This window comes from Halichoerus grypus, chromosome 5, assembly GCF_964656455.1.
Source record: "Halichoerus grypus chromosome 5, mHalGry1.hap1.1, whole genome shotgun sequence".
Classification (NCBI taxonomy): domain Eukaryota; kingdom Metazoa; phylum Chordata; class Mammalia; order Carnivora; family Phocidae; genus Halichoerus; species Halichoerus grypus.
In genome coordinates this window covers 29,779,894-29,805,170 of record NC_135716.1, presented here as the reverse complement: position 1 = coordinate 29,805,170, position 25,277 = coordinate 29,779,894, and the positions used below count along the sequence as shown (strand labels likewise).

The window sequence follows — 25,277 nt, the reverse complement described above, 5'->3', positions numbered from 1 at the left end:
GAGAAGGGTCTTTAGAGTCATTTTAATAACTGAAGAGAAAAGGTGACCAAAGACAAGTTCTCAAAGGTCACCAATATGGTACCTATGGTGCTGAGTTGAGAGGAACCCTGTGACCCACTAGAGAAGCAGCTCGTGGAGGATGGTAAAGGAATGCCCTGAAGGTCCGTGCCCGGTACCAACACGCGGAAGGCAGAAGTGACTGTAGACCACAGAGAAGGAGATGGGCCGATAATGGTGATGAAAGTAATGGCTAAGACAGAGCACAGAGAAAGGAGAAGCAATCTTTCCTGTTCTAAGGAAATCTGGAGAAATGAAGGGAGGGGGACTTCACAAGGAGAAGATTCCAGAAAAGAGACATTATGGCCTGCAACCCAGATTTCGTGACAGCTCAGTACTGGTGCTCCTTAAATGTGGGGTTAATGAATGGCAAGCAGTTGGAAAAAGTCATTGTACAGAAATAGGAGCGACTTTGCCACTAACATTGCTTTCTTCTGACACCTAGGGAATGGAAGTGACAAAGTGGGAAACCCGGGGAAGTAAGGAGCGGTGTTCTTAAAGAGGATTAGTCATGGGGCGCCTGGGTGGCTCAGTCGTTAAGCGTCTGCATTCCGCTCGGGTCATGGTCCTGGGGTCCTGGGATCGAGCCCCACATCGGGCTCCCTGTTCCATCGGAGGCCTGCTTCTCCCTCTCCCACTCCCTCTGCTTGTGTTCCCTTCTCGCTGTGTGTCTCTGTCAAATAAATAAAATCTTAAAAAAATAAAAAATAAAATAAAGAGGATTAGTCAGCGCAGGATAAGCTCTGCATCCCGGGCAACAGTGATGGGTAACAGATGAGGGAAGGACCGGCAGCCTGGGAAGCAGAACAAAACCAGGCAGTTGGGGGATCAAGGGCTTTGCTCAGAGTCAGGCCCAGCTCTAGATCACATGCTAGCTCTGAGAACTTCTGGCCTCACCCCTTCGCGCCCTTAAACTGCTGCCTGCGAGCTTCCAAATCCATAGCAAGTGGCAGCTGCAAGGAGCAAGTGAAATACTGAATACCCGTCAAGCACGGGGCTGGGACATACTAAGTATATACAAACTACAACAAAAATAAACTGTAGCTAGCATGACTAGGAGGGAGGAGGCACGGAGGCGGCTCAGACAGAGGCTGTGGGAAGTGGAGGCGGCAGGGGGGTTGCCAGTGGGGGAGGGAGAGGAAGACAGGAACGACCGTACAACTGCAAACGCCTTGATCAACGGGACCTTCAAACCTTAAGAATCAGTGTAGTCGATTTGTCGATTTGTCGTGGGAGGTTTGTTTTGATTAAAATCAAACCTGCTCTATTTACATGTAATGGTAATGCTCTGTCGCTCTAAAATCCTGTCAAAGCCTCCGAGAGGCAGGGGCTGGGCTGGTTGGTAGAGAGTAGTTTAAACCTCCACTGTGGTTTTTCTTGCTCTGACAACCTAAGGATCTTGTTTCATTGCCTTGTTTCTCCACTGGTGGCAAACAAGTCGTAATATTTTGTTCCTAATAAGGAACAAAACAAATGGTTTCTAAAGCTCTTTCTAAAACATTACATTGCTCTTTTTGCTAAAGGACTACAGGGGAATGGTTATTTTAGTTTGGTTAGAATTCTTACTAATATACTTTGGGGTGGGGGTGGGGGGAGTAGTATCTTGGAAAAACACCAAACAAATAGTCTTAGCACCTCTCGCCCTGCAGCATGCCAACATTCTCTCAACCCACGTTTAATATGGAAGAAAATTAAAAAGATAACCATGACAGCTTGGCTGAACATTGTCATTGTGACAGCCAGTCACGAAGCGGAGGAATGTGAAAGCTGAGGCGTGGTCAGGGCTGTCGTGCAGAGGTGAGGAGAGGGGGTCTCTGCATGGTGAGCCAGCCCCAGAGAAATGAAATGAAAAGGAAATGAAAGAGCCACTTGTACGAAACATTGTTGTCAGGACCAAGAATTTAAGGGATGTTACATGGATAAAACCGCATTTGAATCATTATCAATAGCAACTTGAGAGAAAAGAAAGGCTCCGTTCCTGCAACACACACACACTCACACACAATTTTTTAAACACAAATTAAACACAGAAGTTTCTCTCTTGATTACAAAGCCCGTGTATTAGACCCCTGGATTCAAAATACGAATGCTCTCAGAATATTGATTCCTTTTCTTCCTTTATTATGGATATGGAACCATACATTCAAGCTTATGAAGCAGGTTTCATTCACTATTTGCAAATACTGAAACTTACAAATATTAACACTTATTCGTGGGACGCCTGGGTGGCTCAGTCGGTTAAGCGTCTGTCTGCCTTTGGCTCAGGTCATGATCCCAGGGTCCTGGGATCGAGTCCCGCATCGGGCTCCCTGCTCCACGGGAAGCCTGCTTCTCCCTCTGCCTCTGTGCTCTCTCTCTCAAATAAATAAAATCTTTAGAAAAACAAAACAAAAAAACCCCCAAATATCAACACTTATTCCTTAGGGGAAGAGTCATGAAGTGGGGGGGAAGAAATGTCTGTTCTACACGTAGCTGCCACCCAAGCTTAGCTCAAGTATATTCACCTTTTCTAGACATTAAACAGATAGCCATCTTGTCTCTATAGGTTACACTGATATATACATCTTGAACGGTAAAAGATTTTTCCCCTACATCTACCTAAGTGAGTTGCAGGGGAAAATATGTGAACAATTTGCTAACTGCTTACCCCATTCAGATTGCCATAGAGTCGGCACCCCAGGATATATATACACACACACCCATATATATATGGTTGGAATTAAACTGTGTAATATAAAACACAGCTACATTTTAAACCTCCCTCTTACCTTGCCACCTTTATTCACTAAACTGGAGAATCCCTGTATCTCAGGTTCATGTCTGTAAATATTCAATAAAACGTGAAACACTGCTTATCCTGAAGAGGAAAACAGCCAAGACATGGAGAGTTAAATGCTAAATGACCCCTATTCCAGACAGCGCGCCCAGCAGCTCCCACTGCTGGGGGCGGACTCGCTCGCACACGTCTCCCGGAGTATGGAAGCCATTTGTTAATGAGCAGCCGTAATTTCGGCCTGGGGCCTTATGCAAAAGAAAACATTTGTACATTTGCAGAACAGTATACTATGATTTCACAAATGCAAAGATAAAATGTGTTATCATTTATCTGGGGTTATAATATCTGGGGTTTGATTGCCTTGTGAAATGTCCAAATCAAGAACAATTACAGATTTTTCTCACTCCACATACACCATGAAACACTTAACAAGTACTTCTTTAAGACTATTCAAATAGTCCAAAGAAAGAAAATGATCTATTCAGTGGGAGACAAAACCATTAAGATGTGAATAGGATACGATGTACAGAGGAAAAAGAGAGAGAACTCAGACTGGCATTGAAAATGGTCATGGGTCATTTTTTACACCATTAGTCTAAGGAAGGAACAATCTTCTATCCTATCCAGCCATGTCAACTTTTCCCTTGGGTTAAAGTTGGCGCCTTGAGACAAAAGCATTGTTGCAAAATACTACACTACTAACCACACAGGCACCCATATTCTGAAACGGTTCGGGCTTCGAGTCCGTAATTCAAGTCTGACCCGGTGCATTGATGTAGTTCTGCCAAATATACATGGAATGGGCAAGAATTTAAACATTCAGCCTACGAATTCCCTTTCCCAATGTAACTGTCAAGGGCAAACTGCATGATAGGCTTTCTAGAAATAAACCGTTTGAGCGTGCAGACAAAACACTACGTTTTTACCTAGTCAGCAGTATTAAAAAAAAAAAAAAAAAAATCCTGGTCATTTGCAAGGATACTATTGATTCCAAGTGTCTAGAGAGAGGGAAAAAAAGTCAAAAAAGGTGAGGAGAAAAAAGAGGAAAAGGGCATGAGCCAGCGCCTAGAGACATGCACGTTTAGCGGGACACAGGAAGCAGGAAGCCGTTCCTTGGCCAATGGTCACCTCGTGGGAGCAGGACCGGCACTTAGAAATATTTGTATCACCTTCCTGCCCTTCAGTATCACTTAATATAACCTATGGGCCTTAACCAGGATACAAAATATTATGAACGATGTGAATATTTTTATCACCTTCCTGCCCTTCAGTATCACTTAATATAACCTGTGGGCCTTATCCAGGATACAAAATACTATGAACGAATGTGGAAGTTAACCATGTACCAGAAAACCCTATTCAAAGCTTTCAATCTTACTAAAAATATTTAAATTGCAATCTTTGATCCTGCTTATGGCAGAGGCCATGCCAAGTATATTAAGGGGAATATGGGGCGATTTGTGACCTCACGTGCTATTGCAGAAGTGCTATCTTCTGAGAACGATGAAGAATTTGCACACTTCACCATACATGCTCCTCAAAACCCCTCAGGAAAATTCTTGAAAGCCTGCTGGGCAGTGTGCTTCCTCTCACTCAGAAAATAACTTGGTAAGTTGATGCAATTTAAGGGGAAGACCACGCTATTTATAATATTCACCCAAAGTCATGAGACAAGTTAAGGGATTGACACCATAAAGATTTTCCTTTATTATAAAGGGAAAGGATCTACATATAAGGGATATGCTTATGTGTATTTGCTAAATAAGTCTGCAGAAAATTGATGACAGCTAGAACTTTTTTGTTCTTATGATGTGCTAGGTACGATGTTAAACACTCTTGAGGTACCACACTCTAATCCCTACAGTTACCCTGAGGAGGTAGATACTATTCACATCCACCTAACAGACAGGAAAACTGAGGCCAAGAAAGGTTGAGCGACTTGCCAAGGACATAGAGCTTAGACCTGAGATGCTATCCCTTCATCACCCTGCCTCTCTTTATATGCCTAAAGTCAGCTTATAAGAAAAGTCCTGAGGGACGTCAAGGAAGCAAATTCTAGGGCTGGGAAGAGAAGCGGAGCCCCCCTTTCAATATCCAGCTTTACAACCCCCTCGAGGCTGCGTGCGAACTCGATAGTTAAACTTAGAAATACCAAAGTCACAAAAAACCTGAAATTTTAGAAAATCTATTAGACTCGGGCAAAATATATTTTCTAAGTTCCAACATTTCAAATAATCTTGAAATCTACCTGGCATCTTGGCTTTCCAAAAGGACTCCTTTTCCAGGGGTACAGCTAGCTTAAACTTTACTGTACCTTTAAATCCTTGACATTTAGAAAAAACACAAGCAGCTCTTTCCATCTTTTTTTTTCTTTTTACCGCAAGCTGGGATTTACAAAACTTAAAAAAAAGTGTTCTATGTTGTCCATAGTTCCATAATCTCAGGAAAACAAACAACAACAGAAACACTAGGCCACCTACTTTTTCCACTATGTTCGGTCAACATTGAGAAATCGTCAGCACCCTCCAAACCACGTGTTTCCAGGATATATTTGTTTTCTACCTATTGCATTTTTTTTTTATGATTTTATTTATTTATTTGAGAGAGAGAATGAGATAGAGCATGAGAGGGGGGAGGGTCAGAGGGAGAAGCAGACTCCCTGCTGAGCAGGGAGCCTGACGCGGGACTCGATCCCGGGACTCCAGGATCATGACCTGAGCCGAAGGCAGTCGCTTAACCAACTGAGCCACCCAGGCGCCCTACCTATTGCATTTTCAAATAGAATTTCCACAGCCCAGAAAAGCCTTCCAAGTGAAAACAAATTGCTTTTTTACACTCATGCATTCAAGTGCTAAAATGTTAGCTTTCATAAGATTTTGAACTTGAGGTACAGATCAGTTCATTATAATACTGCTTAATTTTAAAAAGAGCTTATAGAATAAAATTAATCATTTTGAATAATTTGTCCCTTCTTTCATAGGCTCATACTAAGTAGCTATAGTTTAACTGTTAAAAAATGAGTAACCAGAGCATGAACATACAGATTGATGAAACAAATATAGTAAAACGTTAAATTTTTATTCTCGGCTATGGGTATGTGATTGTTTATTTTAGGATTTTTATGTTTCTGATTATTTCCAGTTCAGCAAAATTAGAAGTGGAAAAAAAATTTTTAAGTAACAAAAGGAGGCAAGGGGGCATTCATAAAATCCCATTTGGAATGAACAAAGAAATAAAGTGCAAGTAGGAATAGATGAAATCGTCTCAGGAAAACTGCTATCACCACTGTGCAATGGTGACCAGGACCTGACGCCTGGCTGGGCTGGATCATCTGTTCCTCGCTCACAACCTCTATATTTAAAAAAAAAAAAAAAAAAAAAAAGGCAGCACAATATACTTTGCAAGATCAGGAAGAAAAGTTACCCACACCTACAAGCCTACAAGGACAGAAGAGTCACTTGGGGGAAAGAAAACTGTTTCTCAGTGGCTTTTTCCTGGGCTCTCCTTTACTGACCTGAACTTTCCGATCCCTTCCCGGGAGATGAATTACAGTGATGGCTACAGCAATATGCCGCAAATGAATCAAGAAGTGAGGAACCCTCTTACACCATAAAATCAAAACCACATGTAAGGATGTGTGCAAGAGCTGAAGAACGCTGCAGGGCTTTCAGCAATGAGCAGAGCTGCTCTCCCCCCTTGCTCCCCGATCCCAACAATAACACGTTTGGCAAAGAAAGACTCACGGAAATGTTGAGAGAATAAAAACTGGTAGCTAATATTTTTGAAAGCTCACCTAAATATTAAAAGAGGATGCCTATTACTATAATCTAGACAGGGCGTCATTGGCAGTCACCGAGTTGAGAGCTGTTACAGAGGCAGTTTGGGGGGGGTAGAAATCAACACACTAAATTTAGTAAAGTGGAGGTCTGGGGTTGAAGGCTCCCGCAGCAAGAAAAAGGAAAAAAAAAGGCCACAAAGACATTTGTCTTCTTTTAAACTGGCTGCTTCTTGCTGTATACGAAAAGATGTGGGTACTAAGAGATGCCCAAAGATCGAAAAAGAAATATTTCATATACTACCTATTGCCTAAAAGCCTCATCAGTAAAAAAAAAAAAAAAAAAAAAAATAGTAACGCACAGAGAAAATGCACGAATGTCGGAGAGTAGGGACAGAAGGGCCCAGGCTCATCAGGGCCAGGATTTGGAAAGGACAGGACGGAGTAGTTGTGAATATCATCCTAGCAAGTGAAGACGACACACAGGGAGTTTTGTCTTAAGAGACAGACAGAAGGAGAAGTAAAAATGACAGTCAAATTCATTCTTTTGACACGAAGCCCAGAAAGATTCAAGGACTGTAGTCACAGCGAGAGGCGGCGCCCATCCAGAAGGAACTCAAACCCAGGACTCCTGCCTTAGACGTCAGCAGTTTCTCCTAGATTCTCACCTACGAACTCAAGTCACATGCACAAAAGTTCTGGAAACCCACTGTTAGAATAGTGCCTGGAGCTAACAACACTCCATTAAAATTAAGATGTAATTTAATTTGCTCAAAATTTGCTACGAGAATAGATCTTATGCTCACTTTTCTTACCACAAAATAAATAACAATAAGGGTGGGCGAAAATTTGCGGAGGTGATGAACAGGTCTGTGGCCTGGACCCAGCTGATCGCTTCACAGGGGTATACATATCCCCAAACTCAAACCATATAAACTACGTATAGATTGTACAAGCAGGGTTAAGTACATTTAAGTTTGGTAACTTCTACCAAACTAAGCCATGTACATGTTAAAGTAGCAGTTTGTAGAATTTTTAAAAAGTAAAAATGCAATAATATAAAAAGGAAATTTTTAGATTTCCAGCAGGTGGAAGATTTCTAATGTAACTCCTTTTCACAGGGTAATAAAAACTATATAAAACTGGATAATATAGAAAGCCAGGAAATTGAGCATATGGGGACTTAGAGTTCTAGATTAACATGTTTCTATATACTCTTTACTTTTTACTATAAGGTACATTTTGCACCTTCGCTAGCAACATTTCGGTTTCTCTAAGCACACACATTCTTGGTTCTTCCCCACAAGCAGCTAGTTTGAAGGGAAAAGCTCCTTCTTTTGAGAAATTCAAACTTACCTACGATTTTAAGCAAACTTCTACCAAGGATGTATTCCTCAGCGCCATGCTAAATAGGGCCAGATCAATAAAATCGCACTTTTCTCTAATTCCTACATAGTTTAGCAGTACCTTAGGGGTTCGTTGGAATTAGAATGCATTTTTAAAAGACACTATTTCAGGGAATCTTTCAAAACCGTGAATAGACAATCTATTAGAGGCTTACTTGTGGTTGCAGCTCTGAGCAAGAAGACATCCAGAGCAAGCAAGTGGAAAATCTAATTAACAGCAGCTAATGGTCACCGCACGCTCCCCGGGCGCCCGGCACAGCTCGGGGGATGGGGGGGGGGGGGGGGCTTGCCATGTGGCCTCCGATTCTTGCAACAGAATCCGCCAGGTGAGCACCATCGCCCCCACTCCGCCAGAGTGCAACTGAGTCACAGAGATGGGAAATGAGCTAACAAATGCTCCGGAGTAATTAAGAGGTAGAATTTTTGGCGAAAAGGTTTGGACCAAATGAATAGAAATATGAATTTTACCGTTGAAAGGGTTCTTGGGACCATTTAGTCCCAACCTTTTATTTTAAATAGGCAGAATGTCTGGTCAAAAGGTGAATTTAAGTTCTCTGTCACTCTGTCGTCCCTGTCCCTGTCCTGCTGTCTGTCCCTCGCTGTCCCTCCCTGTCCATGCCTATCCCTCGCTCTATCTCAGGTGCTGCGTCTGTCCCTGTCCCTCGCGCTCTCTCACTCCGTCTATTCCTGTCCCAGTGCCCCTGTTCATCCTGGTCCATCCCTGTCCATCTCTGTCCTTGTCTATCACCCTCTATCCCTGTCCCTCCCTATCCCTCTCCCTGTCCCCTTGTCCCTCTCTCTCTCATTCCATCTCTCCCTCTTCTCCCCCCATCTATCTCTTCCCCCTCCCCATGTGCATGTCTGTCTGTCCCCCTCTGTGTGCCCATCTCCCTCCCTCTCTGTCCATATCTGTGTGGGTGTGTGTCCGTCAGTGTCTCTCTGTGCCCGTCTCTCTTTGTGAGCATCTCTCTCTTTGTGCCCATCTCTCTCCGTGTCTCTCTGTGCCCGTCTCTCTGTTTCTGTGGGGAGGGGGGTCTCTGTGTGTGTGTGCATGCACGCCTCTGAGTCTCTCTCTCTGTGTGTTTGTGAGTCTCTCTGTGTCTGTGAGCCTCTCTCTCCCTCTGTGTGTGTGAGCCTCTCTGTGAGTCTCTCTCTCTCTCTCTCTCTCTCTCCGTGTCTGAGTCTCTCTCTCTCTCTCTCCGTGTCTGAGTCTCTCTCTCTCTCTCTCTCCGTGTCTGAGTCTCTCTCTCTCTCTCTCTCCGTGTCTGAGTCTCTCTCTCTCTCTCTCTCTCTCTCTGTGTCTGAGTCTCTCTCTCTCTCTCTCTCTCTCTCTCCGTGTCTGAGTCTCTCTCTCTCTCTCTCTCTCTCTCCGTGTCTGAGTCTCTCTCTCTCTCTCCGTGTCTGAGTCTCTCTCTCTCTCTCTCTCTCTCCGTGTCTGAGTCTCTCTCTCTCTCTCTCTCCGTGTCTGAGTCTCTCTCTCTCTCTCTCTCTCCGTGTCTGAGTCTCTCTCTCTCCGTGTCTGAGTCTCTCTCTCTCCGTGTCTGAGTCTCTCTCTCTCTCTCTCTCCCCGTGTCTGAGTGTCTCTCTCTCTCTCTCCCCGTGTCTGAGTGTCTCTCTCTCTCTCTCTCCCCGTGTCTGAGTGTCTCTCTCTCTCTCTCTCTCCCCGTGTCTGAGTGTCTCTCTCTCTCTCTCCCCGTGTCTGAGTGTCTCTCTCTCTCTCTCTCCCCCCGTGTCTGAGTGTCTCTCTCTCTCCGTGTCTGAGTCTCTCTCTCTCTCTCTCCCTCTCCGTGTCGGAGTCTCTCTCTCTCTCTCTCTCTCCCTCTCTCTCTCTCTCCCTCCCCGTGTCTGAGTCTCTCTCTCCCTCTCCGTGTCTGAGTCTCTCTCTCTCTCTCTCTCCGTGTCTGAGTCTCTCTCTCTCCGTGTCTGAGTCTCTCTCTCTCCGTGTCTGAGTCTCTCTCTCTCCGTGTCTGAGTCTCTCTCTCTCTCTCTCTCCGTGTCTGAGTCTCTCTCTCTCTCTCTCTCTCTCTCCGTGTCTGAGTGTCTCTCTCTCTCTCTCCCCGTGTCTGAGTGTCTCTCGCTCTCTCTCTCTCCCCGTGTCTGAGTGTCTCTCGCTCTCTCTCTCTCCCCGTGTCTGAGTGTCTCTCGCTCTCTCTCTCTCTCCGTGTCTGAGTGTCTCTCTCTCTCTCTCCCTCTCCGTGTCTGAGTGTCTCTCGCTCTCTCTCCCTCCCCGTGTCTGAGTGTCTCTCGCTCTCTCTCCCTCTCCGTGTCTGAGTGTCTCTCTCTCTCTCTCTCCCTCTCCGTGTCTGAGTCTCTCTCTCTCTCTCTCCCTCTCCGTGTCTGAGTCTCTCTCTCTCTCTCTCTCTCCGTGTCTGAGTCTCTCTCTCTCTCTCTCTCTCTCTCTCTCTCCCCCCCCCGTGTCTGAGTCTCTCCCTCTCTCTCTCTCCGTGTCTGAGTCTCTCTCTCCCTCTCTCTCCGTGTCTGAGTCTCTCTCTCCCTCTCTCTCCGTGTCTGAGTCTCTCTCACCCTCTCTCTCCGAGTCTCTCTCTCTCTCTCTCCCTCTCCGTGTCTGAGTCTCTCTCTCTCTCTCTCTCTCTCTCTCCCCCCCCCCGTGTCTGAGTCTCTCCCTCTCTCTCTCTCCGTGTCTGAGTCTCTCTCTCCCTCTCTCTCCGTGTCTGAGTCTCTCTCTCCCTCTCTCTCCGTGTCTGAGTCTCTCTCACCCTCTCTCTCCGAGTCTCTCTCTCTCTCTCTCCCTCTCCGTGTCTGAGTCTCTCTCTCTCTCCCCCCGTGTCTGAGTCTCTCTCTCTCTCTCTCTCTCCGTGTCTGAGTCTCTCTCTCTCTCTCCGTGTCTGAGTCTCTCTCTCTCTCTCTCTCCGTGTCTGAGTCTCTCTCTCTCTCTCTCTCCGTGTCTGAGTCTCTCTCTCCCTCTCTCTCCGTGTCTGAGTCTCTCTCTCCCTCTCTCTCCGAGTCTCTCTCTCTCTCTCTCTCCCTCTCCGTGTCTGAGTCTCTCTCTCTCTCTCTCCCTCTCCGTGTCTGAGTCTCTCTCTCTCTCTCTCTCTCTCCCTCTCCGTGTCTGAGTCTCTCTCTCTCTCTCTCTCCCTCTCCGTGTCTGAGTCTCTCTCTCTCTCTCTCTCCCTCTCCGTGTCTGAGTCTCTCTCTCTCTCTCTCTCTCTCCCTCGTGTCTGAGTCTCTCTCTCTCTCTCTCTCTCCCCCGTGTCTGAGTCTCTCTCTCTCTCCCCCGTGTCTGAGTCTCTCTCTCTCTCTCTCTCTCTCTCTCTCTCTCTCCCCCCGTGTCTGAGTCTCTCTCTCCCTCTCTCTCCCTCGCCGTGTCTGAGTCTCTCTCTCTCTCTCTCTCCCTCTCCGTGTCTGAGTCTCTCTCTCTCTCCCCCCGTGTCTGAGTCTCTCTCTCTCTCTCTCCCCCCGTGTCTGAGTCTCTCTCTCTCTCTCTCCCCCCCCGTGTCTGAGTCTCTCTCTCTCTCTCTCCCCCCGTGTCTGAGTCTCTCTCTCTCTCTCTCCCCGTGTCTGAGTCTCTCTCTCCCTCTCTCTCCGTGTCTGAGTCTCTCTCTCCCTCTCTCTCCGAGTCTCTCTCTCTCTCCCTCTCTCTCCGAGTCTCTCTCTCTCTCCCCCTCTCCGTGTCTCTCTCTCTCCCCCTCTCCGTGTCTCTCTCTCTCCCCCTCTCCGTGTCTCTCTCTCTCCCCCTCTCCGTGTCTGAGTCTCTCTCTCTCTCTCTCTCCCTCTCCGTGTCTGAGTCTCTCTCTCTCCCTCTCCGTGTCTGAGTCTCTCTCTCTCCCTCTCCGTGTCTGAGTCTCTCTCTCTCCCTCTCCGTGTCTGAGTCTCTCTCTCTTTCTCTCCCTCTCCGTGTCTGAGTCTCTCTCTCTCTCTTTCTCTCCCTCTCCGTGTCTGAGTCTCTCTCTCTCTCTTTCTCTCCCTCTCCGTGTCTGAGTCTCTCTCTCTCTCTTTCTCTCCCTCTCCGTGTCTGAGTCTCTCTCTCTCTCTCTCTCTCCCTCTCCGTGTCTGAGTCTCTCTCTCTCCCTCTCCGTGTCTGAGTCTCTCTCTCTCTCTCTTTCTCTCCCTCTCCGTGTCTGAGTCTCTCTCTCTCTCTCTTTCTCTCCCTCTCCGTGTCTGAGTCTCTCTCTCTCTCTTTCTCTCCCTCTCCGTGTCTGAGTCTCTCTCTCTCTCTTTCTCTCCCTCTCCGTGTCTGAGTCTCTCTCTCTCTCTTTCTCTCCCTCTCCGTGTCTGAGTCTCTCTCTCTCTCTTTCTCTCCCTCTCCGTGTCTGAGTCTCTCTCTCTTTCTCTCCCTCTCCGTGTCTGAGTCTCTCTCTCTCTCTCTTTCTCTCCCTCTCCGTGTCTGAGTCTCTCTCTCTCTCTCTCTCTCTCCCTCTCCGTGTCTGAGTCTCTCTCTCTCTCTCTCCCTCTCCGTGTCTGAGTCTCTCTCTCTCTCTCTCTCTCCCTCTCCGTGTCTGAGTCTCTCTCTCTCTCTCTCCCCCGTGTCTGAGTCTCTCTCTCTCTCCCCCGTGTCTGAGTCTCTCTCTCTCTCCCCCGTGTCTGAGTCTCTCTCTCTCTCTCCCCCCCATGTCTGAGTCTCTCTCTCTCTCTCTCCCCCCCGTGTCTGAGTCTCTCTCTCTCTCTCTCCCCCCCCCGTGTCTGAGTCTCTCTCTCTCTCTCCCCCCGTGTCTGAGTCTCTCTTTCTCTCTCTGTGAGTCTCTCTCTGTGAGTCTCTGAGTCCCTCTCTCTCTCTGAGTCTCTCTGTCTGTGAGTCTCTCTCTGTGAGCCTGTGTGTGTGTCTGTCTCTGTGAGTCTGTGAGTGTGTGTGTGTGTGTGTGTGTGTGTCTGTGAGTCTCTCTCTCTCTCTCTCTCTCTCTCTCTCTCTCTCCCCGGGTCTGAGTCGCTCTCGCTCTCTCTCTCCGGGTCTGAGTCTCTCTATCTCTATCTCTCTCTATCCCCGGGTCTGAGTCTCTCTCTCTCTCCCCCGCCCAGGTCTGAGTCTCTCTCTCTCTCCCCCCCCTCCCTCCCCGGGTCTGAGTCTCTCTCTCTCTCGCTCTCTCTTCCCCCGGGTCTGAGTCTCTCTCTCTCTCCCCGTGTCTGTCTCTCTCCCTCTCTCTCTCTCCCTCTCTGTGAGTCTCTCTCTGTCTCCCTCCGTGTGTGAGTCTCTCTCTTCTGTGAGTCTGTGTGTGTGTGTCCATGAGCGAGTCTCTGTGTCTGTGAGTCTCTCTCTCTCTGTGTGAGTCTGTCTCTTTCTCTCTCTCCGTGTGAGTCTCTCTCCGTGTGTGAGTCTCTCTCTCTCTCTCCCCCCGTGTCTGAGTCTCTCTCTCTCTCTCCCCCGTGTCTGAGTGTCTCTCTCTCTCTCTCTCCCCGTGTCTGAGTCTCTCTCTCTCTCTCTCCCCGTGTCTCTCTCCCTCTCTCTCCCCGTGTCTGTCTCTCCCTCTCTCTCTCTCTCTCTCTGTCTCTCTCTGTCTCTCTCCGTGTGAGTCTCTCTCTTCTGTGAGTCTGTGTGTGTGTGTGTCCATGAGCGAGTCTCTGTGTCTGTGAGTCTCTCTCTGTGTGAGTCTGTCTCTTTCTCTGTCTCTCCCCCTGTGAGTCTCTCTCCGTGTGTGAGTCTCTCTCTCGCTCTCTCCCCCCGTGGGTGAGTCTCGCTGTGTCTTTGTCTCTGAGTGAATCTCTCTGTGAGGGAGTCTCTCTTCCCCCCCCCCCACCGTAAGCGAGTCTCTCGGTCTGTGAGCGACTCTCTCTCTCTCTTGCTCTCCGTGAGCGAGTCTCTCTGTCTCCGTGAGTGAGTCTCTCTCTCTCACTCTCTCCGTGAATCTCTGTGAGTCTCTCTCTGTGAGTCTGTCTGTGAGCGACTCTCTCTCTCTCCCCCCGGGTGTGTGTGTGTGTGTGTGTCTCCGTGTGTATGTCTCTCTTCCCTGTGTGTCTTTCCATATGTGTATGCGTCCTTCCATGTGTGTCTTTCCGTGTATGCGAGTCTCTGAGTGTGAGTGTGAATGTCCGAGTGTCTGAGTCTTCGTGTGTCTGTGTCTCTGTGTGTCTGCATCTCCCTGTGTGAGTGCCCGAGTGTGTGTGTGTCTGTATGTGCATGAGTGTGTGTCACTGAGTCTGTGTCTCTGTGTGTGTCTGTGTGTGTCTGAGTGTGTGTCTGTGTGTGAGAGTGTGTGTGAGTGTGTCTGTGTGTGAGAGAGTGCGTCTCTCCGTGTGTGTTTTGCAGTCTCTCCCACTGTGTGTGTGACACACACACACACACACACGGTCCGTGGCAGAGCTAGTGAAGAGTCAGTTACTCATCAGGTCCGTTTAGGGCAGAGAGCTGCCAACAGCCATTCCAGCCAGAACACCTACACCTTACCAAGGACTTTAGAATCTAAGTAGGAATAAAGAACGCAGATTTTATACTTTCTAGGTCTCAACTGGGTACTGAGCGGGTATATGCGGATCCTCTAATAGATCATAAAACCTGGACCAGCCGCTGCCCCAATGCATCCTGTTCTCACCGTCTTCTTGGTGGAAAGGCCCCCGAGGCTAGCAGCCGCTCACCCCTCTGCCCTCACCACAGCCGACTGAGGCCTTCCGTAGCAGCAATCCTCCCTCTGCTCTTACCCATCCTCCTCCACACCCAGAATCCTGAGACTTCCAAAAATATTAAAGACATTAACCTTTTCATAAAAGGATTAAAAATCCCTTAATAATCTTTACCAAAAATGCTTCCCATCATCAACAGTACAATTCCAGACAATACTCTCCCCTCGGGGCCTACAGACATTTCTAGAAGAAATGCACTAGGTCCTAACCCCAAACCAATGTTTCCTTTACTAGGCAAGCAAAATAATCTATTGAACTTGAGCATGAAGGAATTTTACTTTATCAGTAATAAAAGTGGACATTACTTCTCTGCGTCAATTAAGACATTCTTAAAGTTCAAATATATTGGGCATAATCAGTAAGAAAAAATTTCAATATTTTCCAGTTAGAATCATGTAACTAAAGAATGATTGGATATAGCCTAACATCCTGTTAAAAATAAAATTTTAGTGTAAAATACTGTGCTATAACTTTGGTATAGTTTCAAAACATCTGTAAGAAATATAAGGACCACTTTATAAATCTTTTTTTTTTTTTTTTTAGATTTTAAAGATTAGAGAGAGAGAGCACACATGCACAAGCTGGGGGAGGGGAAGAGGGAAAGAACCTTCAGGCCAACTCCCTGCTGAGTGCAGAGCCCTACACCGTATCCCACTACTCAGGAGATCATGACCTGAGCTGAAACCAAGAGTCAGACACTTAACCAACTGAGCCACCCAGGCGCCCCAGATTTGAGAGAGAGAGAGAGAGCAAGCAAGCAAGCATGAGAGAGAGAGAGAGAGAGAGAAAGAGCGCACATGCACACACAGGGGGAGGGGCAGAGGGAGAGAATCCTCAAGCAGACTCCCTGCTGAGTGCAAAGCCCATCGTGAGGTTCAATCCCAGGACCCTGAGATCATGACCTGAACCAAAATCAATAGTGGGATGCTCAACCAACTGAGCCACCCAGGCGCCCCTCATGTTTAAGAGGAATTTGTGTCCCCATTTTCATAAACTCTTTTTCTAGAGCATCATTCATTTCTTCCCCTCCCAACCCAGAAGACATTTCTTATCTGCCTTATTCTTTTGTCATTCTTAGATTTTTGACAGACTGTTGATAGCCTGTATTTGTTTAAAAAAATATTTTGATAACACCAACAGACTAAGCATTGTACTGAACATTGATGACAATGTGAACAAAGCTCCCACTCCTTGGGAGCTTATGCTCTAAAAGCTGGATGGGGCTTTGGATTGGATAGAACTGGATAGGGCCATGCAAGTTTTTCCAGCTTTATTGAGGTATAATTGGCAAATAAATGCGTAGTATTACTGAAGTGTACATGACAATTTGATATACATACACATTGTAAAAAGATTCTCTCCATCACGTTAATTAACACATCCATCACCTATTTACTGTTTTGTTTTGGCTGAGAATAAGTTCTACTCTCTTAGCAAGTTTCAGTTATAAAAATAGTGTTATCAACTATAGTCCCATGTTACACATTAGATCTTTAGACCTTACTCATAACTGAAACTTTATTACCTTTTACCAACCTCTCCCTATTTACCCCACACCTCAGCCCCCTGGAAACCACTTTTCTACACTATTTCTATGAATTTGACTTTTTTTTTAGAAGCCACATAAGGGATGCTATGCAATATTTGTCTTTCTCTGGCTTATTTCACTTAGCATAATATCCTCCAGATTCACCCATGCTGATGCAAATGTCAAAGTCTCCATGGCTTAACACAAAAGAAGTTTGTTTCTTAATCACAGAGTCTGATGTGGATGTGCAGCTGGGAGACTTCCACAGGCCATTCTGGAACCCAAGCTTTGTTCACCTGGTGGTCCTGCATCTCCCAGGGTGGGCGGGGGGGGGGGGGGGGGGCGGAGGGAGAGCAGAGAAGTGAGGCTGGATCCTCTGCACCAAGTCGGCTGACTTAAGAATAGACACTTTCCCATAGGAGGTTAACTGGGGCCAGGTTTAGAAATATATCACTTCTGCACACTTTCTACTACAAACCCCAGGCCCACAGTCACATCCAGGTAAAAGGGAAATGTACTCCAGCTACATGTGCAAGAGGCAAAAGAAATAGGTTTTGCTAGATACAGTGTTCTCTGCTACAGTAACAAAATTCTAGCATGTGATAGAATAGAGGAGGCTGGGACTAGGGGCAGTGAGTGAGGCTCCTATGGTGCAAAATGCAAGGAGTCACTCCTTCTCAGGCTTAGGCGAGCACACCGTAGATCTGTGCTCCTCACAGACCCCCCTCTTGCCTCACCCTATCTTGGCCCCAATAGACAGTTTAACTGCAGAAAATCAAGCAAGAGGGCAATGCGCTGCTTTAGATAGTGACTAGAAAAGGAGCTTGTTACGAAAAGGAGGGAGAAAGATCTTTCCAGACAGAGTAAGCAACAAATGCAAAGGTCCTGAGGCAGGAAAATTGGGTGTAGGGTTTGAGAAACAGAAAGAGACCAAAGGACAGATACCAAAAGGAGAGTTGGAGACATAAGCAGAAACCAGGTCACATGGAGCTTTTGGGTCTGAGCAAGGAGTTTGGGTGTTATTTCAGGTATCACAAAAAGCTCTTAAGCATTAAAGTGGCAGAATCAAAGGCTCTGACTTTTGTTTTATAAGCAATCCCTCTGAGCACCCTGTGGAGAATGGACCACAGGAAAAGTAGCTGGAAGGCTACCGACATGTTTTGGGAGAGAGATGGTGATAACACAGTCTACAAAATGTCAATAGACTTGGAAGAGGGATTCAAAATATACTGGAGGGGGCCTATAGAAATCCAAGGTACTGCCCAGAAATGAGAAATAAAGGTTTAAGCAACCAAGTGGATATTAATGTTTTGTGGAGCCAGGAAAAGAATATTCTATTTAAATAGTGAGTTCCTTGGGAGAAAAGGAGAGGCTTCTTTCTATTCTCAAAAATAATCCAACAAGGGGTTTTAAAGATGTATTTGAGAGAGAGAGAGCACACACACAAGCAGGGGGAGGGACACAGAAGGAGAGGGGAGAGAGCATCTCAAGCACACTCCCTGCCAATCACAGAGCCAGATGTGGGGCTCGATGCCACAACCCTGAGATCATGACCTGATTTTATTTATATACATATATAATTATATAGATATATGTGTCTGTGTGTATATATATATGAAAAAAATCATGAATTCAAGGCAATAAGCATCCCATCTCCCACCTAAAAAAACTGGCATCAGTGCAATATTCTGGAGAATAATTGGCAGTAAAATCAAAGACTTACCTTTCTATCTTGGTGGTGAAGAGTATGGTGGAATCCAAATGCCTAGACTGAAATTCTAGCTCTAACATTTACTAGTTCTGTGAATTGGTGCCAGTTATTTACCTTCGGTGCCTCAGATTCTTCCTCTGTAACATGGCTAGAAAAGTAAAGCCTACCGTATCAGGTCATTTAAGGGCTAAATTACATGTAACATAAAGAACTATGCTTGGCACAAAGAAAGTGCTCAATAAATGTAATGATTATAGTATATTATTACATCCAGTTCTGTGCATGATTAAGGGGAAAAGGTTTAAAGGATGTTCATATCAACATTAACATTTCAACATTAAAAGTTTTCAGTATTGACTGCTCAAAAGTAAGGAAACAGATTTTTAAATTTCATGGTGAGCAACTTGAAAGAAAAATGGGATCTGAAGGACATGAACTACTAACCCTAATTGGCAGGTATGGCTCATTTATTCTCTTAAAAACATACAGGTTGAAGGGGTTAAAAAAAAAAAATCATTCCCAATCTTTCATCAGTAAAAGCAGCTAGGTGCATTCCAGTTCTGTTCGCCTGGCTTGCAATGTAACCAATTTCTTCGGCTCACCATACTTTTTGCTCTCTTAAAAGTACCATAAAGGCACTTTACTTGGAAGAAAGGCATGCACCTACAGTGTTGTATTTCTCCAGCAACAGGCTTGTTCTTGGGAGCCACCTATGAAAGGTGTTTATGTTTCAAGATTTCTAGCAGGCTCTTTAATATAATCTTCCTCATAGACATGTGTGAATTAAATTTTCAACTTCACTAAACTGTTAAATGTACATATTATAGGTATCCTTCACTGAGTCATATAAAAGGTAACTTGACTGGTAGCAACAAGCTAAGTTTTTAAATGGATATAGGAAATAGTCCATAATTAGAGCCAGCTGCATCTCCTAAGTAGGAGGAATGTTAATTTTTTTATAACTTTACTGCCACTTACCCACTGAAGACATAGAATCTCTAGACCCTTTCTTGATATGCCTGCAAATTCAAGACTACACAACCGAAAACATGCTATTGATAGCCTTGGAAAGCACATGCTCAGTGGCTAGCTGCCATTCAGGTAGAGCTTGAGGGAAACTTTAATCCTTCTCAGGTGACGTTACTTGTATTCTACAACATCCAGTTGATCTCCTCAAATATTTTCCTTCCTCCCTCTCTAAGCCTTCCAGAGAGTGTTTAAGTAGCACAAAGTACTGTTTTTCTACCCAATGAGCCTCAGATTACACCAGGCTGAAGCTACTTTATGTTCACTCAGGAGCTTCTCTGAAAGCTGTTAACAGAAAACATTATCAGAAGATGTCTAATAGAATTCAGGTTTTCAGAAGGCTTGCATTTCATTCCTGTTAGCAGAAGCCAGAAGGACTGTTCTGAGGTCATTTGACCACTAATGTTTCAGTAGGCAGAAACTATTGCAAGGTTTTGCCTCCTCCATCTGACAGGCAATGGCCTGACACAGATCAAAGCATTTTATTTGCTTGCAGTGAAGTTAACCTGCTGGCCAAATATGCATCCACTCCTTCCTCTGAACATTGGCAATTAAAGGGGAAGAGTTGGGCATATTGCCTGCTTTTCCTGTAAGAACTGTTTTGGGGCGCCTCGGGGGCTCAATCGGTTAAACGTTTGCCTTTGGCTCAGGTCATGATCCCAGGGTCCTGGAATCGAGTCCCTTGTCAGGCTCCCTGCTCAGCGGGGAATCTGCCTCTCCCCACTGCCCCTGCACCCTCTCGTTCTCATGTGCATGTGCGCTCTCAAATAAAATCTTTAAAAAGTAAAAATAAAATGCAAGAACATTTAAAATAATGTTCTAGGGCGCCTGGGTGGCTCAGTTGGTTAAGCGACTGCCTTCGGCTCAGGTCATGATCCTGGAGTCCCGGGATCGAGTCCCGCATCGGGCTCCCTGCTCGGCAGGGAGTCTGCTTCTCCCTCTGACCCTCCCCCCTCGCATGTGCTCTCTCTCATTCTCTCTCTCTCAAATAAATAAATAAAATCTTTAAAAAAAATAAAATAAAATAAAATAATGTTCTACTAGCCCTTTATATATAGCAAATGAGTATGAATACAACAATATTGGATGCCACTCAAAAATCAAAGGCAACTGATTTAAAACACCTCTAACACCAGAAGCAATATACTGTAGACAACATGAAGATTATAATAATGTTCTGTAAAGGATGCTCCCAGGTCTTGGAGTTCAGTCAACTTCAATAGGAAATCAGCAAAACAGATTTTTCAACTCCAGCTTAACAATAAGAAGCCAATTTGATTCATGGTTGTTTGAAAAAGTAATAAACACACTCGGGTGATTCTTTGGATTCGTACAGTTTCATAGAACTTCAGAGGCAGGAAGGAATTTGAAGTCTCCTAGTCCAAACCCTATAAACCAGGTCTAAAGCATCTTCACCCCCCAGGGCCACTATGTGCCCAAGTCCAGGGACCCACTGCTATTATCCTGTATGCACAATACACAGTCTAGTGGAGGTAGGACAGCCGCACACAATCATTCTACTTCTATTGCCATTAATACTAATTATTATTACGGGATAATTAATAATACTTATTCCACAGGGTTGTTATGAACATGAGGACATAAAGAACCTAAAGGTCTGGCACAGGGTGGGACTTGCTATGGACTGAAAGGTGTCCCCCCAAAAGAGATGAAGTCCTAATCACCAATACCTATGAATGTAGACTTACTTGGAAATAAGGTCTTTACAACTGTAATCAAGTTAACACGAGGTCATTAGAGTGGGCCCTAATCCAATGTAACCGGCATTCTTGTAAGAACAGAGGAGAGACAGCCATGCAGAGATGGAGCGGAGATTGGAGTTAGGCAGCCACCAGGTAAAGAACGCCTGGGGCTTCCAGAAGCTGCGAGAGGCCAGAAAGGATTCCCCCCTCTGTATCTCAGATGGTACATGGACCTGCTGACCCCTTAATATTGGGCTTCCAACCTCCAGAAATGTGCATAAATTAATTTCTGGTCTTTTAAGCCACGTGGTTTATGGTACTTCGTTACAGCAGCCCTAGGAAATCAGTACAGTATTGGAGTGTATGCGGCCAGTGCACCTTCTGAAGGTCATGACATCTAGAACAGAACACTAGTGTGGGCTGGGAACCTTCATCTTCCTCATTCTTCAGTCTACGTGAATATTCCTCCTAATGTAGCCAATTACTTTTTGCAACGGTATCACATCATAACCTCAGGAGGAGTCAAAAAAATCAGTGATAACCCCTTGTCTCCAACATCCTAGTCCTCCATAGTTGCTTCTCTGATCTTAAGAGAAAAACTCTCCGTTTTCTGTTAGAATTTCATTCATAAATTCATTTTGTTACGCCCAGCCATCGGCATCGTTTTGCAACCCATCAACCAACATTTAAATACCCTGTTCAACTTCAGATCATGCGGAAGTGTGGTTGGTAATACCAGCTGTCTTCAACCTAATCATTAAGAAAATACTGTTCCAAAGCTGATGACAGAGTCCTTTACTATACCAGAGATCCTCAAAGTGGACAATCCATTACTCCCCACTCTGTCAAATATAATTCAGTAAGTAACATTTGATGATATACCTGCATTTCTCTACCTTTCCCAATAGGAATTTTAAAGCCTATTATGTTTTCCTAAGTGCAAGCTATTGTTAACAAATTTTGGTCAAACACTTATTTATCTTCCAGTCTAGTAAACCTAGTCAAAAAAGCAAAATGTTTGTATGGTATAACCCATGCTGGCTATAGCTGCATTGAAATCTGGCTTTCTTACAATGAAGTATTCTAGAAACTGACATCATGGTCGCGTAAGAATTGAGAAATAGGTCTTCTTTCCTTTGTCAGGAATGCAGATTAAACTTCAGTATCTATAGCATTGTTTGTATTACAAACATTTAAAATGATGACTCAGGGGCGCCTGGGTGGCTCAGTCGTTAAGCGTCTGCCTTCGGCTCAGGTCATGATCCCAGGGTCCTGGGATCGAGCCCCGCATCGGGCTCCCTGCTCAGCGGGAAGCCTGCTTCTCCCTCTCCCACTCCCCCTGCTTCTCCCTCTCCCACTCCCCCTGCTTGTATTCCCTCTCTGTGTCTCTGTCAAATAAAGTCTTTAAAAAAATAAAAATAAAATAAAGATAAAATGATGACTCAGAGGCATATGATGCAGAATCTAATGAAGTAATTTTGTTTAGTATTCTGCTTAGAAAGAGTATTATAATTTGAGTCAATAGTTGTCAACAAGAATTTCTATTTAAGTGCCTAGTAGACGCCAGATGCATTACAGATGTGCTCATCATGGTGTGAGTGGTCTTCAGAGGTCCCTCTACACTCAGTACAGTCACTGGCTTTACAACACTTAAGAAATACCCTCTGTTAAAAAAAAAAAAAAAAAAAAAAAAAGAAATACCCTGTTGTTGGAAAAAGGCAATTTCCAGCGATTATCAAGAAAGGGTCTCTTCCATTAATGGAATTTTCCTATAAGCCTCCTTCATTTTGCCCCTAATTCCAAAAGTTAGGATAAATCACATCCTTTTTCTACATGACAGGCCACAAGTCTTGAACAGGAGTGATCCTGTTCCAGCTCACTCTTCTCCTAAGTGCAGGCTCTCCCATCTCTTCAAAACTTTCTCTCAAAATTCAGCAAAAAGAGGACTACTTGAAGCTTGCCAAAGACTTTACAATAGTTAGTACTGAGTCACTTTCAAATCAAAATCATGTTGATCACCCATAGCAGTTGCAAAGGACTATTTTATTTCCACATAAGGGAACAACTACATTGCACCAAATTCATAATTTTGGACAACTTTCAAGGGACAATTTCCAAGCCCTAGGTCACTTTACAGAATAGTATTATTTAAAGGCAGAACAAAAAATCATTCATAATTGACAGGATTCAGTCAAGAGTCACATCAGCCACTGCATGATTTACTGACCAGCAGAAGTTGTGGTCAGTGGCTTCCCAAACTCCACAACCAACCTCAACCCACTAGTCATGCTCCCGGGAACCACAGCTGTCCATTATCAAACATTGGAGTTTTAAATTACTTTGTTAAAGTTAGGAGACTAAGTTTCTCTATTATACTAACCTGATGGAAGGATAGTGACCACAAGATATCTTTCACCAGTAGAAGGAATGCTATGGATAGGACAGCCTTAATTTCTCGCAAAACATTAGACAGATTCCAGATCCTTAAATAGAAAATTTTAAGCTAGTTTGCTCATTCAGCTCACCCAACCTATAGCTGTTCTCCGCCACTTCCTTTTATCTTAGAAGGGCCCAGAACACCCAAGAGTTCCTCAAAACTCCCCTATAAACCTGACCTTTAAACACACACACACACACACACACTTCCAAAAACAAAAAACCTCTAAAACCTCATCAAGACTCAAGCATCAAAAACTAGAATTCTAAAGTATTCTTCTACCTACAAGAACTACCAAGAGGGCATGACAAGTCAAAGACCAGGACTGCCTTAATTTATATCTCATGATGGTTAACTTGGAGCCCCAGGTGCAATTCTTCTCAATCCACTGGGCTGCCAAGTGTTTTTAATTCAGTGCAGTCTTTAAGGACCAGTGATGGTAGTGGAAAGGAACAACAACAACAAAATACCAGAGTTACCCCAAAAGGCTATGGTGGGGGAGGCGCAATGGGTACAGGATCCACCACCTGGTCATAGGGATATTAACTCCACTAGGATTCAACTCAACTGAAAACTGGTCTCGGGGGGGGGGGGGGGGCGGGGGAAGCGTGATAAATATGCAAAGTCATAATGATGATCTAGCAAATCCCGCACATTAAAAGCCAGCTTTTATCTATAAGGAGGCACTAGAACACAGCAGGTAAGGTGAACAATGAGGAGCCAGAGAATTTTTTAAATCCTCCATCAGACTTCATTACATGAGGGAAGAGAACCTTTTCAAAAAACAAAAACAAAAGAAACACTGGATTTTCAAAATTAGATCAGATAATTTTCATTATTCTCAACAGGCAAAACGAGAGATTCATTAAAAGAAATGGATATTCTCCATAAAGATTAAAGACTTTGGCAAACAATTGGCAAGTATTAATTTGCAGTTGTTTTGGACAACTCCAAATTTTACCAGTTGCTTGAATTTTCAGGTATGCACTTCATGGAAATTTTTTTTTTTTAATAAAACTAATGTTTTCCAAAGTGACTGTAGAAGCTGGAATCCACCTCTAAGTTGACATAATCTTTATCTCACAGATCTTAAAACTGTGAGGGTTGGTTAAGTTTGCCTTTCAGTGAGGCTTTGTCAAAAGGATTAGGGACCCAAACCAGAAATGCCCCAGTGAGGCCGAAAGCGCTTTATTTGGTCTTTTTTTCTCCTTCTGTGTGGGTATCAAGATGATCACAGCATCAATCTTACTGGAGAAAGCACAGTAGTTTTCCCACCTGAACCAACGGGACAAAACAAAGTAAGCACACATCCTACAGACCATCAGAGAACAAAGCACAAGGAAAAGAATGCAAAGTGTGCCCTCTATTGGTCTGTGAGTTTTAATCGCCAAAGGGCTGGTTGGCAAGTTGTATCCAGCAATAAATAGGTGAGACATGAAGGCCATCCTGGTAGAAAAACTATAAAATGTGCCGACCCAGCAGCAAACACCCAGCAGCAGCCCCCTGGACCTGAACTGAAGAACATTCAGGCTGGTTCTGACCAATCTGTGAACCAGCAGCACAATATAGAGGAGTCACGTCCATGCCAGCGCAGGTCATCAGCTGGGAAACTGCAACAGCAATTTCTTAAAGACTCTATATTCTGTTTTATTATTGAGATAAAATTAGACCATATGAGAAGAGGATTTTAACAAAAACCCCTTATTCTGTATTTTGTACTTCTACAGACATTTTTAGAAGAATGGAGAGAATTAAACATCCATTGTCTTTGAGTAAGGGATCATTAGCCAAGTAATTATTTACTGAGATAAGTCTTGAGATAGTGCTTCTGATATTCCCTCATATTGTGTAATATATACACGGCAAATGACTGGAAACGGACACCTGGAAAATAAAATTTTAGAAAACAAATGTGCATATCAATTTGAAGCAGCTATTTGGCATCAGGCTAGTTAAGAAGGTCTACCTCCTATTACTTTAACCAATGCTTCTTAACCTATTGAAGGAAACAGATGAACCATGTCCATTTTGAGACTTCAGAGAAAGCTTTAGATCCTCTCTCTATACCCTAAGAAGAAAGGTTTTGCTTCTAGTTTCAGGAGACTCACAAAAACCCTGGCTCCATCTCTGGACCATAAGTTAAGAAACCCTGCTCAAAAGAAATGTGCTAAGTAAGCTAAACTTTTTAATTGCACTTAAGAGCCTTCAAGTGATGAGAACTGAAAGATTTTAAATAAATTTTAAGGGTTTTCCCCCAAGCAACTAGGTAAGAAGGAAAGCTACCTATA

The 25,277-nt window shown here is 44.6% G+C and overlaps 1 protein-coding gene across 3 annotated transcripts in view; it reads right to left on the bottom strand.

The window, feature by feature from the left end:
* RSPO2 (R-spondin 2) overlaps positions 1-25,277 on the bottom strand; it is a 154,741-nt gene that overhangs the window by 120,079 nt on the left and 9,385 nt on the right. The window contains exon 1 of one of the 3 annotated variants that reach the window (XM_036093061.2): positions 2,826-2,845. The exons of the other annotated variants lie outside the window; for them this stretch is intronic. The gene's annotated coding sequence lies outside the window, so the exon portion shown is untranslated. Of the gene's footprint in view, positions 1-2,825; positions 2,846-25,277 lie in introns of those variants that run through there. 3 annotated transcript variants of the gene reach the window in all.